This window comes from Pteronotus mesoamericanus, unplaced genomic scaffold, assembly GCF_021234165.1.
Source record: "Pteronotus mesoamericanus isolate MK-2021 breed Mesoamerican mustached bat unplaced genomic scaffold, CSHL_Meso_final contig_246, whole genome shotgun sequence".
Taxonomy (NCBI): Eukaryota; Metazoa; Chordata; class Mammalia; order Chiroptera; family Mormoopidae; genus Pteronotus; species Pteronotus mesoamericanus.
The window spans coordinates 5,914,581-5,934,759 of NW_026555104.1; the positions used below are offsets into that span (position 1 = coordinate 5,914,581).

Below are 20,179 nucleotides of genomic sequence, written 5' to 3' on the forward strand. Positions count from 1 at the left end.
CTAGAAGCAACACTGGCTTGCGGCGCAAACATGAACCAGACCTCTGTGTTCACAAACGGCAAGCCCCGTCCCCAGGTGAGCGGCACACGTCGGCATGCGGGGAGAACAAGAGTCTTCAACCAGGAAGGAAGTTTGAGAGAAACACAGTGTTGCCTCCAGCAGGTGACAGCAGCCTTTAAAATCTAGGTCGCTGTTAGCACCCAGCTGTGCCCGAGGTTTGCGGCGTTTTCCCAGGAGCGCCTCACCCATCCCCGGGAAATGAGATTGCACCTCGGAGCTAGTGGTGACACCAGGGAACAGTCACCACATACTGCTCACAGTGGGTCTCAGCACCTCCTGGCACCTGGAAAGGGGAACTTCAGAAGTTCATGCTTCTAAGTGAAACATGACTAAAATCTTTTTCATTTCCTAATGCTCTTGAGATGAAATGTAAAACACTTCAGGTGGTCCCTGAGGCCCGGGGCCTGTCCCCAGCTGCATCTCACGCCACGGCTGCCCCCTCCTCTACACTCCAGCTTCCTGGGCCCCCCCTCTTCCCGCTCTCCTCACGCTCCTCCCTGACGCAGGTCTCCCATGTATGCCTGGCACACTTGCTCCTGACCCATGGCCTCTTCACCTGGCCAACTCCTCCTCTTTCTTCAGGCCCCAGGGTAACTTTCACTTCCTCAAGCAAGACCCCATCACTTTTCCTTTCTTCTCTCTGCCTCCTGGCATTATCTATCACTGTGTGACAAGTTACCCCCAAACCTATCAGCTTAAAACAATAAATATTTATTATCTCCCACAGTTTCTAATAATTCACTCCACTGAGTCACAGCTGAGGGAATTAGTGACTGGATTTAGAAAATTCTAGGTTTAAAATCATTTTTCTTCAGAACTTTGAAAGCTGGAAGCTGGGGAATCTGAAAGCCTCCTCCAACCATCCTCTGCCTTGAAGCTCTGCTGTTGCAGGTTCGATGCACTTGGATTCCAAACCGTTTCCCAATCTTTGCAAACTCTAATGGTGACATTCTAAGATTTCGTGACAAGGGTCCCCTTGTATTTATTGGGCTGGCACTCAGAGCCTTTCCAGTCTGGAGAATTCATCTACTTCAGTTTGGGGAATTTTTCATTCTTCCATTTTTGAAATGCCATTCTCTCTTTCTGGAATGCCTAAAAGCCAGGAGCTGATCCCAATGGGTCCACCTACTCATTTTCTTACCTTCTTTTCTCCTGTTTTGCATCCTTGTGTTTTTTTACTCCATTTTCTCAGACGTTCCCTCGACTTCATCACTGAACTCCTTTTTAAATCTGCTGATCTTTTTCATTTCCAAGAGCTCCTTCTTTATCTGATCGTCCCCTTTTGTTATTGAGGGTCCCCTTCTTCTCCCTCTGAGGAAATTAATCTCTGTTTCCTTGTTGTTTTGTGATCGTTGCCTTGTTTCTGTTATCTCCAAGTTAGTGCTGGGTCTTTATCTCTCTTAGGGAAGGCATTCCTCCGAAGTCTGAGAGATTTGGGTCGTCCAGTCCTATTTAATCGCAAGGTACTGGAAGTCCCATATAGATGCGGTTTATCAGGCAGTGAACAAAATCCGTGGGGCACTGAGCATTGAGTCATCTTTTTGGCAGGAGGACTCCAAACGCGTGTCTGTACATCATTTGTCTCAGAGCCCTCAGCTTCTCCAGCAAAGGGTCCTTTCCTTTCCTCCCTGGAGGACAGGATATACCTCCTCCTGGTTCCACTATTCCTCCTTTTTACTCTGACCACCATCTTTAGTTCTTCCTGGCCTTTCCCACCAGCCCTCTCCTTAAATTTGTTAGCCAGATGCCTCTCTGGGTTCATGTATCTGGATAACAAAGGTTTGTCCTGACATGTTGCAGGAGAGGTGATTGTCCAGGTGTTGGGTGTGTGGTATAGACCTAAATACTCCTGAGACAGAGGACAGTCAACTGTCCTACTGGCTGTCCCATCTTATCCCCACTCCACTCCCTGCCTGATGCCTCGGACTCTCCAGGCTTCCCAGGAGCTACGCAGCACGTTTCGCCTGGCTCCTCAGTGGCATCCCTTCTGCATGTTTTTGAAAACTTAGGGCTTCCTCCACTCTGAGGCAATCAATGACCACTTCTTCGCCTGCCTTCCATATTCCAAACATCTGCTGACCTCTCACCCTCCAGGTCTCTGTTCTTACAGGAACCCATTTTTTAATTCCTTACTGTCATTTCAGTGGGATTTTGGGAGGAAGCAGAAGCACATATACTAAATCTGCTATGTTTAAAAGTCTGCTTAACTGTCCCAAGTCTCTCTCTCTCTCTTTTTTTTAAATGAAGCAAACACCAGTAATACAAATCATGGAATACTATGGTGAGACAGTCTTTCTCAACTCTAAAATAGTACTGGTTGGTATACTGAAGCCAAACATCTGTCTACTCTACTACCCATGCAATTCCATCCCTAGGTACACACACATATACACACAGTGCACATGTCCACCAAAACACTTACAAAAAACACTCATTGTGGTTTTGTCCTGATAGCCCCAAACTGGAAACACCCCAGTATCCATCCACAGCAGAATGGATAAATGGCAGCATACAAATACAATGAAATACCACATAGCAACTAATAAAAATAAATAGTCAACTAAAAAATACACTCATGAATGAATCTTTAAAGCAAAAGAAGCCAGATAAGGACAAAAATATTTGGTGTGGTTCCATTAAGTGATATTCAAGACCAGGCAAAATCTACCTATGCTAAAATAAGTTGGAATAGTAGTTATTTCTTAGCAGAAGTAGTGCCTGAGAAAGGATAGGAGGAGAGCTTCTGAGCCGTTAAACTTGTTTTTATTTGGATCTGAAAAGTGGTCACAGAGATGTACAGATATATAAAAATTCTTTTAAGATTTAAGATTTGTCTTACTGTACATGTTATAGCTTGATTTCAAAATAAGAAAAAATAAAATATCACTGATTGTAATTTTAAAGCTTTGTTGGAAAAGCTTTTTTCAGGGGAAAAAGAAAGATCTACTATTTCTTTTTTTAGAAGCCTACCTGGATCTCAGAAATCAGGGGAGGGGCTGGGCATCTTTGCATATCCGAGCTGCGGTATTTGAGATGTTGCAACTATAATACAGAGCTCAATCCTTCTTCCTCAGCTCTGCTATCAGAGGTGGGGTCTTTGGCACGTCATACTTCCTATGAGCTTCAATTTCCTCTTAATACAAGGGGGCGACCTATATTATCTTTGAAGTCCATCCCAATTCCAGAATCCGTTGACTGCTGGGGAAAAGTTGAGAATTTTTTTTAACCCAAAAGGTATTCTCTTGTCTTTCCTCCTTTTCAATCAGACTTACAGTTTTTTTTGCTCTTAGCCTCCAACCACTGACTGGGTGATAAGCGCTCAAGAGATGGAGACCACATCACCCACATCTTTTGTACTCAACTAGTTCAGCGAGATGAACTTAGCAGACATTGTTAGATGAAAGAGCCTTATTTTGCCATAAAATGTATTGGATCTAAAGCAAAGCTTTATATCTATAAAGCTATGAAATTGCATCCACAATAAAAATCCTATCAGAAAAGCTGCCTAACAATACAAGGCTTTGGAGAGAGTTAATATTTCTATCAGCCAACTTAATGGGCCGCTGAATAACCTGCCTTTTTCCCCAGCCCAAACTTTGGCCAAAAAATAAAAATAAAAAGCAAAACATAATATGTTTGGAAAGAAAGCTGTTTCCCAAGGTCATCTTAATTTAACAGGAAAACACTTCTGAGGGAAGACACATAACAGGGCAGTTTGATGGCTGGCAGCCTTTTCCCTTCAGCAGATCTTCCTCAAGTTTCAGAATTATCACCACTGTATCCCAGACATATTGGTCACTGTTTAAAATCAGAGCAACAATAAAAATTAATGTGAACATGAATGATTTAGAATCTATAGAGTCTAGGGTTGGACACAACCTATTATAAAGATGCCTAAGCAACTTAATTGCAGCTGTAAGATCACCAGAGGAATGCTCAACCACACAAGAAGTTGCTTTCAAGCATCTTATAAACATTTCCTGATGAGTAGGGCAAAGTGGTATGGGGGCAGAAACATCGCATTGCATCAAATACCTGCTTCTGGTCCTGTCTCTGCCATTACCTAGAACCCTGAATAAGTCAGCCAGTTTCTTGACCTGTAGAGTAGGCTTATCAGGGAGAATGAACAGAGGAGTTAGATCATGATGTGAGAATATAAAACTGTCCTATGATTTCATCCTACACACTCAGAAGGTTCCAGAAGAAAGACAGGAGAAAGGTGAAGCCTCCATAAGACAGTAGGGTGCAACTAGCCCATGACGAGGCAATGGCAACAGCACAACCTGAACATGACTCAGGTGTCCCACTGAGTCATGAAATCTATCATCCCAAACTAACACTCTGGAGTTGCCTACTGGATTTTACGGAAGCGTGCAGTTTTACGGAAGTAGAACTGGTCTATTTCCTACCAGTTTTGGAAGCAGACCACTGGCCATGGGAACACCATGACATGACAACAATTATGTGCATTTCACACAGAGGAAGTGAAGGCTCACAGAAGTTTAATAACCGACCCAAGAACACCAGTGCAGGGCTGAGCCAGGATTCAAACCCAGGTGGGCTCTTCACCACCACGTAGCCGCTTCTGCAGGGACAGGTCTTGAGTGGGGGCCCGTTGCCAAGAGGTCACTTAGGTGCATCACTGCTTCTGAACCTCTCGGACTGACCACTGTGTGTGAGGGTGTCATCTTCCGGCATCCTTCCTCCCCCTTTCCTCAGTAAGAAGACATTGTGCACTAGAACTTTCCAGAAGGAAAAGTAAGAGTTGGACATTGTCCTCCTGAGGGCTATTTGAAGGGGTGGCCATCCTGGACTATGAGGTTAACTTTGAAGATGAGAGCCATTGGCAAAGGGGCCTGTGTCCTTAATTGTGTTTCATAGTGTTCTGTAGCTGCCAGGCCTGCGCTGGGCTGCCTGACTCTGGACTTCTTTTTAATTAGAGAAGAAGCCATAGATTCAGGTTTTCTGTGTGTGCAGTCCCCCTCTTAACGTAACCAGGATGTCAGAAAGCCTATGACAGGGGTTAGACATTGGTCTTAAAAGTCCCTCACGCTTCATTCAAAATCACCTGCCCGCTTTTCTGTGGACCGAGAGTACTTCTTGAAGGCAGCTGCCCAGTTGTTCATTGCAGTTGTATTTCCATGACTGTACTCCCCAGACTGAACTTGAACTTGGGGGATCCCTCCATCTCTAATAGGACTGAACTCCCGGACACAGCTTTGATCACTCGTGGCAGCAGAGAGTTATTTTTTTTAAACACCTATTAGCTTATTTCTTTTGCTCTTCCTTCCCACCCCGGTCCCCATGCCAGGGAGGGGGGGTTAAAAGAGAGAGAGAAAAATTAGCCAGGCAAGAGTACATCCAATTCCCTTTCTTAATTAGAAGCGAAACATTTGGAAAGCGGTGGCACGTTCGCTTGAAGAGCATTTGCAAATTATCTAAGAGAGCAAAACTAGCATATTAAGGAAAGCAATGGGGGTCGAGGAACATGTTCCAGGCCAGGGGAGGTGATCCAAATTTGCAGATGGTCTGTTAATTACAGCTGGGGTAGGGGGGAGCAGTTTCTAATCCCTTTCCTCCTTGGCTATGCATGGAGAAGGGCTCATGAGATATAACAAACACCCAACATGTCAACAGCACAGCCATGAAATCTATCATCCCAAACTAACACTCTGGAGTTGCCTAATGGATTTTACGGAAGCGTGCAATGAAATAATCCTTTCCTGGCAGCAGAGATTAGATTCATACCCCATATCCCAGCTCCAGTTTAAGGGGAGAGATTTGAAGGACAGAGTTCTTTTTCCAAAAGAATAATTTACTTCTAATCAACTAATAAACAAGTAATTATTTCCCTACAAACTCTGGACTGGGGAAGAAAGTGATTAGCTCGGTCACAAGGGTTTTCTGACTTCAGGGTCCCTTGGGAGTCAGCTATACTCTATCAGAGGCAGGAATGGGTGACTAGGGCAGACCCCCGGGGTCTGTTTCTCTGGCAGGTGTTAAAAGCAGCTTGGCACACAGTAGGAGAGCTCCACACATGGCGGTTATGTTGGTGACAAGGACACCACTACCTCCCAAGACAAACGAGAGTATTTCATTTTTAGTCAATTCTGTGAAAATGTGGTGTCTTACACTGTGCTGACATCTATTCTCCTGTACTTTGTCCTTGGTTCTGCAAACCCAAGGGCAAGGCAGCCTTTCTAAGACATAAAATAGCTTGTACCACTGGTATCTACTTGCACCAACCTATAAGGTCCAGTCATCTTAGCCACTGTTCCATATTCCTGTTTCCAGCTCGGCATGCCAAGGGTTCTTCCTTCAAGTCCAAGGGTATGGGGCTCTCTTCTATCCTTGGGGGCTGGGAGGAGGGTGCCCCGCTTCAGGATTGGGCAAGCTGCTGCAGATAGAGCAGCAGCCCTAAGAGGCACCATGTCAGGAGGTTAACTTAGACACAGCGGCTGACCTTGTGCCCCCCCAGAGAGGTGGTGAGCAGCTAATATTTTGATCAGTGTGTGATTGAATGATTACTTTTCTTCTTAAAACCCAGACTCTTTGTCTTGCTCCTGAATATGCTTTTATCACTTGTTTTGTGTATGTGTGTGTGGGGGGGAGGGGGGTGTATCTAATTTGAGGACTCTACTTGGTCCTTGCTTCTGCTCATTTTCACTTTTTAGAGCTCATCAAAATTCCAGCACGTTGACACCATTCCACAAATTACCTGTCCCTCCCAGCCTCATGTCACCTACAGATTGTCATGCCATCAATATACCCATCTGAATGATTAATTAGATTATATTTGTCTTATACAGGGTGGGGGAAAAGTAGTTTTAGTGTTGTGAATACATGAAACAGTTTATTCTTGTATTATTATTTATTGTATTATTTTCCATATGAACAACTGTAAATCTACTTTGGCTCTATTCTGTATTTATATCACAAGCTTTTAAAGATAAGTTAAACATCTTTTGTCTGGTCTTTTTAGAAGGAAGGTGTTGTGGGATGAACAGCATCCCTTTCAAAATTTCCCTGTTGGCATCCTAACCCCAGGACCTTGGAATGTGACCTTATTTGTCAACAGGGTCACTGCAGATGTAATAGGTTAAGATGAGGTCATACTGGAAGAGTGTGGGTCCCTCATCTAATGTGACCAGTGTCCTTACCAAACGGATGCAGATGGCAGGCAACGTGAAGAGACCATGCACAAGCCAAGAAGAGAGGCCTGGGACACATTCTCCCTCCCGCCCTCGGAAGGAACCAACCCTGCTGAACTTGACTGTGGACTTCTAGCCTCCAGAACTGTGAGACAACGCATTTCTGTTCTTTAAAGACTCCCAGTCTGTGGCCACTTGTTCAGCAGCCACGGGAATCAACACAGAGGGAGAGGGGCCAGATGGGCCCATCCCACCTCTCTGCTCACCAGGGACCATTCAAAGCCCCTCCCCATCGCAGGAAGGAGGGGGGCGGGGACAAAACCAACCCTAAGATCATGAAAGGTGAGCCACGGTCTGCAAAGGTTTTAAGAGTCTAGATACCTGCAGGTCCGCCTGTGACAACAGCACCTGTGAGGACAATTGAACAGTGAGCTGATGGTCCTTGAGGCTTTCCCAGTGGGCTCCCTCCGTTTGGGGGAACCCTTCAAACCACCTTGGGAAGTCACTGTTTCCATTTAGCAGAAGGGAAATCATAGGCAAGTAAAACCAAAAACAAAAAAACTGGGGCCCCAGGGAGAAGAAACTAGACAGTGGTCAGTTCTGAACGAGAACCTAGAAATGGCGGCTCTGCCTCAGTTTCCAGAGGAAAATAAATCAGGATTAAATGGCTGCTTAATTCTGTCTGCATCAGAAAGTGCTCTCTGTGATAAGAAAACAGTGCAAAACTCAACACCCTGTTTTTGTCAACTTGGGCACTAACGCAGCCATGTCTTGGGCAACATGTCAATTTGTTTAAAACACAGAATAGAAGAGACTTTTCGTCCAGGTGTCAGAGCAAAAATCCTTCACTCTTCTGTCCAACAACCCAAAGAAAAACAAGGGAATTTGTGGCTTGGTTTCCTTGACAACCTTATCTTCACTCCAGGCACTGTATTCTGTCTCTAAGCAACAGGGCACTCTTCAGAATTACCGGGAGGCAAAAGCCAGGCTTATCAAGAGTCCTCAAGGACAGAACAAGTCAGGGTAGAGCAACTGGTCCCTTTCAGGGCAGAGCCCAAGGACCACAGAAAGGCGCATGGTCCCGCTACCCTCACCAAAATCCATATGCACCTCATATCTCCCTCAAGTCCTTGTGCCCGCATTTCCACCTGTCCACTCTCCTCCCCCTGGCTTATTCATCTGTCCTCTGGAGGGCTCAGTGACTCAGTCCATCATCTGGCTTCTCTCACAAGCCCCACTCCCAGCAGAAAGGCCCTGTGTGGCTCTGGTATGAAAGGGAAGCTGACCCTAGAGGCCAGGGTACAGCAGGGAAAACTGACGCCACTGTGACTTACTGATTTATAAACAAATGGCTTTGCTGGAGAAAGGCATTTGATTAAAAGAGCATGAGAGAAAATGCCTGTATTGCTGTATTGACATTTAAGCAGAGTTTGCATGCAAAGACAGGATTTGGAGATATTTTTTTCCTCCATCCACATGCCCCCACCTCTTCCCTAACATCTCTGCACCAGGAAGGGTTTCTGAGAATGTGTAGGAGAGGAGCAAACGAACATGATCTGGAAAGGACAGCTCTGAATTTTAATCAGGGCAAGAGAGAGGCTAGGAGAGCTGAGCTCTGCAGCTGAAAGGAAATGGAATTTGGAAGCTGGAGGCGCCTACCAACAGTGCTTTTAGTTGCCGTGTCCAATAATCAGGACAACTGCTCTTTATCTGGCAGCTTTAATTGTCAAGCAGGCTCAAGTCCACAGCTGTATTTTATCCTTATCTCACCTGTGAAGCTAGGAGGTGGGGCGGGGGTGGGGGCAGGAGTAATTAGTCACCTTCCTCCCCGGATCTAGAAATCACAACTTGGAGAAATTGTGATGCATACAATCACACAGTCGGTTATTTTCAAAATAAGATAAAGGCTATAGGTTCTGATTCCTAACTCTTACGGATCCATGGTAATGGGGAACTGGACTAGTCTAAACTGCTATAATTCAAAGGCAATTTTCAAATATCATTGTCTTTCTGAGCTATGAGTTGTTTCTAATTAAATTTTTTCAGTACCTTATCGATAAGGCAGATCTGCTAGGATTCCTCTTCTTGCGCCTTCTCCCTTGAGTAAAATTAGGAAGTAAAGGGAGTTGGCTCATTTTCAAGTCCTTGTTTGAGTGCCATTTACAAGAGCTGGTTTGCTGGAGCCGAGGGACCAGCGGTCTGCAAGGCTGAGAGTGGAGCTGAGCCACGGGATGGGCTGGCTGCAAAGATCAACTGCTTAGGGCCACCGGCAGGGTTAGCGAAGGTAAGGAGTGGGAGAGGGAGATTGGGGCAGGGGACAGGGGAGCTACCATGCTCTGGGGCCTGGCAACTTCGGCACAAGATCCAAGGCAAAAGAATATGGGACCAAATGTATACTCCCAACAGCTCCACCCCCCCCCCCCCCCCCCCCGCAAGGGCAGTCAGAGTCATAATTGCTGCGCATCAGACCGTGAATGAGGATGTGGTGCTGCCCCTCTCAGCAGGGAACACACAGGCCAAGGGACTGTCCATTCCTCCATGGGCTGAACCACTGAAGAACCAGAAGGAGCTTGAAATGGCCTGGAAATCTAAATGTTGGAGGAAGCCTGGGCCCATCACAAACCCCTAGGGGCTTCACGCAGACTGAACTTGCAGAACATCCACCCCTATATGTATTCCGCAGAGAGCAGCCTACCTTTTCCTTTCCTCCCCCTAACCTAGACACTGAGTATATCACCTCTGAAGAGGTCTCCATGTCAACAAAGAGATGGGAGGCAGACGCTATGGAAGTCAGGACACAGGTGTGCAGAGTGGGGCGCTCAACTGGCCATCACTACCCTGAAAAGTGAGACAATCCAGCAGAGTGAGGAATGGACCTCGAAGTACATTTCACTCATTGTATATAACCAGAGAAAGGGAAAGAAAATGGAATTTTGATTTGAGAGTTCATTCTTGGTTGAAAATTGTTATTTGCAAAACACAAGTAACATTTTAATTATTTTCAACTCCACACCGTAACAGCTATCAAGGGAACGGAGACAAAATAGAATCAACAGGGACTTAGGAAATCCATAATTAACGTGCACTAAAATTAGCATACATGAATACAAATGAGCCAGGCCTATTATAAAGTATGCACCTCAAATGTTACCAACTGATTAAACTCCTTATCTGCTACAGCTGCTGAACAAAGGAGGCCATCTCAGGAGGGGAGACTCAGCTGAGACAGTTCCTTGGTCAGCTCTCCTGCTAGCAAAGGTATTGGGTATTTTCATTAACCAAACTTTTGGAAAAGCTACAATTCTCTGTACAGTGAAGCAAGACAAGTCAAGCTCTTGTCAAACGTCATTGTAAAGCCAGCACAGATCATGTGGGATTCTGGAATTTCCACTTGGTGACATACTATGTTTGAATCACGTGACAACAGCAGCTGGCCCATTTGCAGTAGGGACGGTCCTGTGTAGCTTCTCCAGGAGGAGGAGAAAAGGTGCGGCGATCCCTCCTTATCCTTGGGGGATACATCCAAGGCCTCCAGCAGATTTCTGAAACTGTGGCTAGTACGTACTGTTTTTTCCTACACATATGTACCTATGATAAAGCTTAATTTATAAATTAGGTGCCGTAAGAGATTAACAATAAGTAATAATAGAACAATTATAATGGCATATTGTAATAAAAGTTATGTGAATGGCTTTGGGGCCATTATTAGGTACAATAAGGGTGACCTGAACACAAGCACTGTGATACTGTGACAGTCAATCTGATCACTGAGACGGCTACTGTGGGACTGAAGGGCAGGGAGCGCCTACAGTGCGGAGACACCGGACAAAGGGATGAGTCATATCCCAGGCAGGATGGAGCGCAAGGGCGTGAGATTTCATCATGCTGCCCAGAATGGTGTTCAATCTAAAACGGATGACTTGTTTATTTCTAGAATTTCCATTTAACATTTTCAGATGGTGGTTGACCATGGGTTAACTGAAACCTCAGAAAGTGAAACTGTGGAAAGCGAAACCGCAGATTTGGGGGGGACCACTGCATTTCTCACTGCAGCCTTGGCCTAGGGTGCAGCGGCCCTGCTGGGAAGAGCAGTGGTGAGAACACTCGGCAGGAAGGACGGACAACTCCTGATACAGCTGACCTGCCCCAACACACAGAGGTGGTCAGTGTTGTGGCTACGCGTCATCTCCTCATTGCCTCACTAACTAGGGGGAAGAAAAAGAGCAGCCTGGGATTCAGCCATGGCTTTGACCCTTCCTGCCTGCCCCTGTACAGGGCACCCCTGCTGCCCCCCTCCCCTCCCCTCCCCTCCCCCGTGGATAGCAACACTGGCAACCAGTCCTACAAAGGCCCGGGTTCAACTGCAACTCTTAAGCAGTAAATATTATTTTTAAAGTGCACCAGGCCAAAAGAGTGTTTACACCCTTGCTCCAAGGGTTTGCACTTAATGTTCATTCCGACTTCCATGAGGACTGATTCATTCTGCACTGCACTGTAATATGTGGGTGTATAACCTTTCTTCTGTTGGACTCAAGCTCTTTGAAGGCAAAGACTGTATTTTATTCTCTTATCCTTTTTTGTATCTCTCAGAACACCTAGCTCTGTACCATCCGACTAGCCACGTGTGGCTACAAAGCACTTGGGATTTGGCCAGCGTGACTGAGAAATGAATTAATTCTATTTCATTTTAATTAATTCAAGTTTAAATTTCAAAACCGAAGAAAATGAAAATATTTTTTCCTGTGTACGCAGCTTTGTTTTGGTAGGACTATATATATTTTACTTGAACCACTGAAAATTTAGCATCCAAACTGAGATGCGCCAGAAATACAAAATATACACCAGATTTCAAAGGAAAAAGCATGTAAAATATCGTGGTGTTTTATATTGATTCTGTGTTGAAGAAATATTATCTTGGCTATTTTAGGTTAAATAAAACATGTTTTGAAAATTAATTTCACTTTTTTAACATGGCTACTAGAAAGTTGAACATTATTACACAGATAGCTTGCATCATATGTCTGGACGGGGGGTCCGGGGTGCTTCCCATGTACTGTCTCCAGAAAGTGACTGAACACTATAACGAGGTCATTCCGTCACCTCTCACCTGCTCTCTGGTCTCCTTATAACTTGAGAAAAGCCATTTTCAGGCCAGATGTCTGGATCAGAAACATAATCCATGCTCAGGAAACAAAATGAAGAAACCTGGCAGCAAAGGCATAAAATCACTTGTGCCAATTCATGAACAGCGTCCCTCCTTTGAAATGGATTAAAGCGTGGTAAACAAGAGCCTGCAGACTGAGAAGAGAATTCCGATAACCACACTGTCAGAGTGAATTTCATTCTCATCTCAGCAGCAAACAGGGCTCTGTGCTTGGAAGCCAAGAGAGAAGAAAAGGCATGCACAGTAAGTGAAGGATGCTGTTCCCACGAGGGAGGCCAAGCTTCGCCAGGCGGCGCATTCTCTTATTCAGGGGCACTGGGAGAGGGGCTTGCAATGTCCCTGGCAAAAATTTTACAGTAAACACTGCAGGGATGTTCTGTGACAGTGAACGTCCTTGCTTCAAAATCTGAGAGGGGCTCGGCTGACACAGACCAGTTACGGCGCTTTGCTCAGGGGATGGGTGCCTGACTCTCCACAGATAACACAGCACCCGGAGGAGAGGATGAGGAGGCCATCCTTGGAGCAGCTCCCTCCCATCTCCCCCACCGCCCCCTACATCAACATGATGAAAAGTCTGCTGAACAGCCCCCTATGCAAGCCGCCCCGCCCCGTGCGGCCCCCCACTCAAGAACTAAGCAAGCAGAGCAAAACCCGGGGGAACAAGAGGAATGGCACCACAGGGTTCCCTCTGTCACGTCCTTAATTTACTTTAAGGAATTAATTATTTGAAAATGTTAATATTTAACCTATTTTATTCTTGATATATTTCGCCATCCAAAAGAACTTCCTGCGATGATGGAATTGGTCTGTGTCTGGGCGGCCCCACATAGCAGCTGCTAGCTAGTCAGCACTGGAGGACCTAAATTTTGCATTTTATTTAATCTGATAAGTAAATATCCAATAGTAAGGCATTTGCTGGTTACGGGGTCCAACTGGCCACGCCCTTTTCTCACCCTAAAGCCTGTGCTTGTCCACCTGGCCAGTAGCTGTTGTATTAGTCAGGGCAGGTGGAAAAGGCCTTACCAAAACCATGGGCTAGCCAATATCTGCCCAGCTCTAGGGAGAAAGACAACTAGATATAACTGGAAATTTTTGAGTCCTGATACAAAAATGTGTTCAAATTCTCCTGCTTTAATTTTTTTCCTTTAACTGACATAACGGGTAGGAGGATGACAGAACCTGGTGGATGTGGGAGGGAGCCTTGATTTTAGCGCTGATCCTGGTGCAGCCTTAGATGAGCTCCCTTAACCTGAAGGCCGGGGAGTAGGCAACAAGCATTCGCATGTCCGCCGCCTGTGGCAGGAGTTGATACCATTGCAAAGCTGCCCTCTCACTTCCGTGATCAGGCAGGGATCCCGGAGCGGTGACTTCACCTCCGGCGCCTATGCCGACTCTCATGCTCAAACCCAGTAGCCTCATTCAGGAGTGTGCCACCAGCTTCCGCTACGGCACACACATCCCAGATACATGATACGCTGAGCGAAATGTCACCCCAGACAGGAGCCTGCGCTAATTATAATGTCAGGCTTCCCACTGAGACACAGATAATTAAAGGAGACTATTACAGTGTTTTCAAACTCCTGGAGGAAATAAGCGCCTTCAAAAGGAACCCGCTGGAGATGAAAAGTCAAGTGATCTGAGACATCCCACTCGATACCACCAAGGCGAGAGCCAAACAATCCTGGAGAACCTTGCAAAGTGAAGACCAAGGAGGAGGGAGAAGCGGGGTGCGGGGAGAGGAGGATGCAAAGGGAATGAACGTCTTCAAGTCCTGCTCTGTGCTAGGCATTGTCATATGCACTTCATGGCAGGGAACATGGCTGAGGGGCCCTGCTGGTTGCCGTCACTCTCGCCTCACTTAATATTGAACTGCAAGACAGACGTTACCACCACGTTCCAGCTGGGAAAGCTGAGACTCCCAGTCTTGCCTAAGGTCACCAGTAGTCAAGTATTTGGTGGCTCCATGATCCAAAGTCTGGCCTTTCTGACTTGAAATCCTATGCTTGTCCCATCTCTCCATGTCACCTTCTTTGCTGTGGTTAAAGGTTGTTGATCTTCGGGTCCTGGGCTGCCCTCACTCGGCGGCGGCGGCGGCAGTGGGTGTGTGGGGGCTGCAGGGGCGCTCATTTCTGCACAGATCTATCTGCAGGGCGCCCACAGGGGCCGGTGCTGCATGTGGATGAGGCCCCGGTCCATGTTTTTTCTGCCCAAATCTGCTTGCTGTACTGAGCCCGTTGCCTCAGCAGTGCTAATCACTCTGGCACGCCGATGTGGCACTGCAGACATGAGCCTTTAATGTGGTGAGCTTCAAAGAACCAGAAGCATATCCTGAATTTTTCAGTAACCTTTGCAACCCACCAGGAGAATGGAAGCGAGCTCGCCAAAGCAAGAGGGGGACTGGGGGCAACGTAGAGCTGGAATGTGAAGAAACTCTATCCATACCTGCTTGTGTGACCTTGATCTTAGACTTGAACCCCACTAGGTTGCAGTTTCTAAAATGTAAAATAGGATACAAATATCTAAATCATATATGCGGAGCACTTTATGTCTAGAACTTTGAAAGGCCCCAGGAAGTGGCAGCCTCTAGTATTATCAATGTATTTTATGACCACCAATGATTTACGCCTTTGAGTAGGGCTCAGTTTACTCATTAACTGAGCCTGGGTCTCTGACTGTGGGGAGAACTCCTCCAGGTTCCGGACGCTTGGACACAAAACAATATAAAGTAGAGGCTGTTGCAACAGTGTTTCCTCTGGAAAAGTCCATGTCTAATATAATTTTCTATTCAGCCTCTGTCTCACGAAAATGAAGAGTTGATAAGCTCTTCTTTCTGGCCATTGGCTCCTTCCCACACAGTCTAGGTGGCGCCCCTGCCCCACATGGAGACCAGGCCAGGATAAAGAGAATGCCCAGGCTGATGCCACCAAAAAACCTGGAGCCTTTCATAACAAAGGAAACTGTGCAAAGAGGGTTGTTCTGGATTGTCTGGGGTGGGGTAAGAACCATGGATTACCAAGTGGGTCCTAACTGTAATCACGAGTACCTCTGTAAGGAGGCAGAGGAGATTAAGACACTGAAGAGAAAGCACTACGAGCACAGAGGCAGGGACTGGAGTTCTGTGGCCACTAGGCCAGGAGGGCTGGCAGCCTCTGGGACCTGGAAGAGGCCAGGGGCCTCCAGTGGGTACACAGCCCTGCTGACGCCTTGACTTCAACCCAACAAAAATGATTTCAGATTCTGGCCTCCAGAGCTGTAAGAGAATAAATTTGGGTTGTTTTAAGCCATTAAATTTGGGGTAATTTGTTATAGCCGCCATAGGGAAGCTAATATAGTACTTCATTTTGTTTTCAACCTGGGGTTAAAACAACCCCAATAAGATTATCTGAGACATAAAGGAATAGATCTACATACACTCTTTCGTGTGTGTGCTGGGAGTTGGGGTGTTGAGGCAGTTAGGTAACAGAGCTAGCCCTTCCAAAAAATATTTTCATCTGATCACATGCATCGTAAATATTCATTATAGATAAGCAGAGTTATAAATCTCACAAAAACATGAAGAAAATAAAAATCAGCCATACTCCCAGGATGAACCAACTACTGTTAATATTTTAGTGTATAAATATCTGGGGTTTTGTTCCCTGAAGCAAAATCACTTCTGATTAAAAATCTAAACCATTTCATTTAAAGGCAGAAATGTAGTCTATGAGGAGATGTCCACAAAGACAAGCCAAATAATTGAGATCAATTGTCATGCCGTTCTGGAGTCACAAGCAGTGACCCCCAGTTCTCTCTGGGTTCTAGCAGCAACCAGCAACGTGAACTGGACTCAACTCTGATGAAAGAAAAATAATGAGCATGAGACTCCCCTAGCCTCTTCTTCTACGGACCTTCATAAATCATTGCAAAGACAAAGGAAAGCCCACTATGTCGTAAAGACTCATAGAAGCTAAATGCTGTCCCTTAGCCCACCTGGTGGCAAAGGTAAAGGGAACTGGGACACCTGACTACCGAATGGTCTCTCCTCTCCTGGAGTAGTGGTTGGGGACAAAATGCACCAGTCAATGCAGGCACTGGAATATCTATTGCTCTTCAATATGAATGGTAACATGGGATCCAAAAAGAGATGGCATGGTCCTTCTTGCAAGAAACCCCATCTATCGGGGAAAACAAACATGTTTAAATAACTGCCCTTCAGAGAATAATTGCCATATCATGACAGAAGGAGGCACAGGATACAGCAAGGAGTCACAGAAGAAGGAGTGACCAACTTCGCTAAATAAATGAGATCAGTAATGCACAGTGTGTATTATGTTTCCCAGCATCACGCAATGCTAGGCCAGAAAAAATCACCATAGTAATTTCACGTGCCCCTCCCCTATACTGTCCAATGGAGCAGTGAGTGCTTGAATGAGATTACCTCTCGAATCCTTTTAAGCTCTAAGTATAACTTTCTCACGTACAAAGCAATGGATAGCAGTGCCCTGTGGAGACCGTAAACTACTCATGAAAAGAGATTAGTAGGAACTCAATTGCTACTTGATTTTTAATTCCACTCAGATACAGAAAGGGAGCCTGTTTTCCTCAGGCCCAGGAACCTCTGGAAGGCCGGAGCCCTTGAGTCTGTAGTCTGTTGAGTGAAATCCACTTTAAGAGACATTGTGTTCAGTCTGGGGTCACTGTCATAAAAACATATCCTTTCCTTGGGACATGTTTTCCACAGGACTCGAGCGCCCCAGCCCCTGAGAAGGACGAGGAATGAGGAGGACAGAGGCGTCACCACCCTTAGGGGCATTTGTATCCACCTTCGCGGCTGCTGGCCTTCACTGGTCCTTACCACTTCTTCTGGAAACACTTCAACTGCCTGCACACCTGGACATCTGTATCTCTAAAGCAGGGTTCTCTCCTGCTCCAGACCAGTGGACAGATGGTCTTCACGAGGTCTGTGAGCGCCCAAAACTACCTGTGAATACACTATGCGCAGCATCATATGGTAAGAGGGCCACAGCTCGGACCAGATTCTGAGGGGACCTGGGAGCCACAGAAGACAAAGAATCAAATATTAACTCGAGTGCCCTGGGCGCATTCACATGCCTGCATGGGTGTCCTGGGACCCCAGGAACCACCAGGAGACAGAGCACTCTCTAACAAGCTTTTACTTCTATATTAAAAAAATTTTTTTAAACAAAATGTCATCCTAGAACATAGAAAACTGAACTAGCAAAGACAAAAAAATCAATTATCCATTCTATCACACTGGAAAATATCTTACAACCAAGACTCAGGGAATGTCAAAGCTCTAGTTAAGTTTTTAATAAACTAGAAAGGATAATGTTAAAGAAGAGACCTTTTCAAAGGTGAGCTCAGTTGGTCCAAAGGTTGTGGGTTATTGCTAAACCCTGCCTCCCCACCCCACACAAAGGTAAGCTGGTGACAGACAAGTTCTGGAAACAGTTCTCAGCAAAGGGCGTGGAGCTGCTGATGGGAGCTATGTGCGAGCAATCCTCTCTTTAGACGAGTTAGATGCCCGAGACTCCAGGAAAGAGCCCCAGTGAGGTCTTCGGAGACATGGCTATTTAGACCCCTGGTGATTTTATCCAGTGTTATAGGTTCAAATAACATCTATGTGCCAGTGATTCACAAATTTATCCTTCTAGTCCCCAGCTGTATTGGTCCCCAAATCAAGCCATCCAGCTGCCTTGCTAGCATCTCCACTTGAATGTCTAACCGCAACGAAATCTCAGGGTCCAAAACTGAATTCCCGGTGGTCCACCTTAAACCTGGTCCTGCTGCAAACTTCCCCTCTCAGTCGATGGCAACTCCATCTTTGTAGCCGGTCAGCCCTGAAATCCCAGGGTCCCTCTGGGCCCTCTTTTTTTCACATCCCACACCCAACCCATCCCATCGGCTCCACCTTCAATAGATTCCTGAATGGGAGGCCTCCCCGCCACTTCCAGCACTACTGCCCTGGTCTAGCCACCGCTGTCTACACCTGGATCCTTCACAGGTCCCCCTGCTTCCACTCTCACCCCCCCTAAGTCCAGTCTGAATTCAGGGAACAATTCCAATTGAGCACGTGGGGACACAGTCGGGTAGGGGCAGCTGTATGAGAAGGGCTCCCTCAGAGGAAAACTTATTCCTGGGTCCTCATTGTTATGCCCATCGTTATGAAAGCTGGATCTGAGAACAACTTTTTGCTCTGCAGGGAGACAGAGAGTCCCCATGCAAGCCAGTATAGTTATCTCGTTTGGCCCTAGACCCACTACCAGGGGTGTCTAACCCATGGCCCAGGATGGCTATGAATGCAGCCAAACACAACATCGTAAATTTACTTAGAACATTGTGAGGGTTTTTTTGTTTGTTTGTTTTCATTAGTGTTTGTGTATTTAATGTGTGGCCCAAGCCAACTCTCCTTCTTCCAGCGTCGCCCAGAGACGCCAAAATGGTTGGACACCCCTTCATGCCTAGACATATCTTTATTCTGTTCCAACTGATTAAAGAAGAGGTCTTAAACAGCAGAAAGACAGCTACTATTAAGACCAAAAAGGCAACACAAGTAATTTCTCTTCTCTAATGATTAGCTCTGAACAGCATGAAAGAGACTGCAAAGACTTTGAGGTCGCCCTCTGCAGCGCCCCTGGTCTTCCAGTGAGCTCTTTAAAACACTGGGGGGGTGAGTGTGGCCGGACCCCCTGCCAAGGCAAATCTACGTGGCCAGCTTTGTGTGCAGGTGTCCTCCATAAGACTCCATCTGAAGGCATACTTAATAGCAAGTTCTAGAAAACCAACCAAAAAAATTTACACCCAAAGAGAAAAAGCCAAGAGGGGAATGAGAAGCAGAGGCTGCAGAAGAAACTTGGGCAAACTAGCCTGCACGATCACATGCCAGTAATTCCTAAGATCAGAGCAAGCATAATCAAGAAAAGTGCTCCTCACCTGGAGGGAGACTGTAAAAAGTGACGGGGAAACACAGGTAGATTTAATATATACACTGGAATATATGAAACATTGCCTCTTTTGTTTTTTAAACACAAGCAAAAACAATCCTCTCGTGCAGACCTAAGACCATGGAGTTACCACCGGAGGAAGGGACGCGGCTTGGCCACGGCCTTTGCTCCCACATGTGAAGCCGAGAGCAATGGGATCACATCCACAGCAGCCTCAGAGAGAAATATGGGCCTCTAGCCAGCTTCGCCCGCTCAAGTTATTGCTCCTGTAACATGGCAACAGGTTGACACTAGGAACTCTACAGGGACTCAGCTAATATGTCATCTGTAGATACTCCCTGAGCAATGTTACTGCTCAAACTATAGTTCCAATACAATAAAAAATGGATCAAAATGTTTAAGACCTCAAGACTGAGGAAGTCATGGCTGGAGAGGAGAATAGGAGTATTACTGATGCTAATAACGGCAGGTTTCAAGTGCTCATAAGGCCCAACTACTGTACTCAACATATATATATAGCACCTACATATGTAACATTTTACTTATCAGATATATACACATATGATATACACATAGATAGCATCTTCTTTAATTATCAAAATAAATGAAGTTTATTTGTAAAGAATACCCCAGTTATCTCAGTGGCAACCTTATCCCCATTTCACAGAAGAGGAAACCAAGTGAACCCCAAGTAACCTGTCGAGATATACCAGCGAGTAAGTAGTAGAGCTAGAATTCCAAAAAGTAACCCAAAGAGTTCCTCAGGTTCCCCCAATTTATTTTTTATAATATCTTTATTCTTTTTTTATTCTTATCTGTGTTTTCTAGTTATGCCACATAAAACACGTACTATTTTTTGA

The 20,179-nt window shown here is 45.8% G+C and overlaps 1 protein-coding gene across 3 annotated transcripts in view; it reads right to left on the bottom strand.

The window, feature by feature from the left end:
- Window positions 1-20,179, bottom strand: part of SLC39A11 (solute carrier family 39 member 11) — a 250,970-nt gene that overhangs the window by 71,723 nt on the left and 159,068 nt on the right. The gene's annotated exons all lie outside the window — the stretch shown is intronic.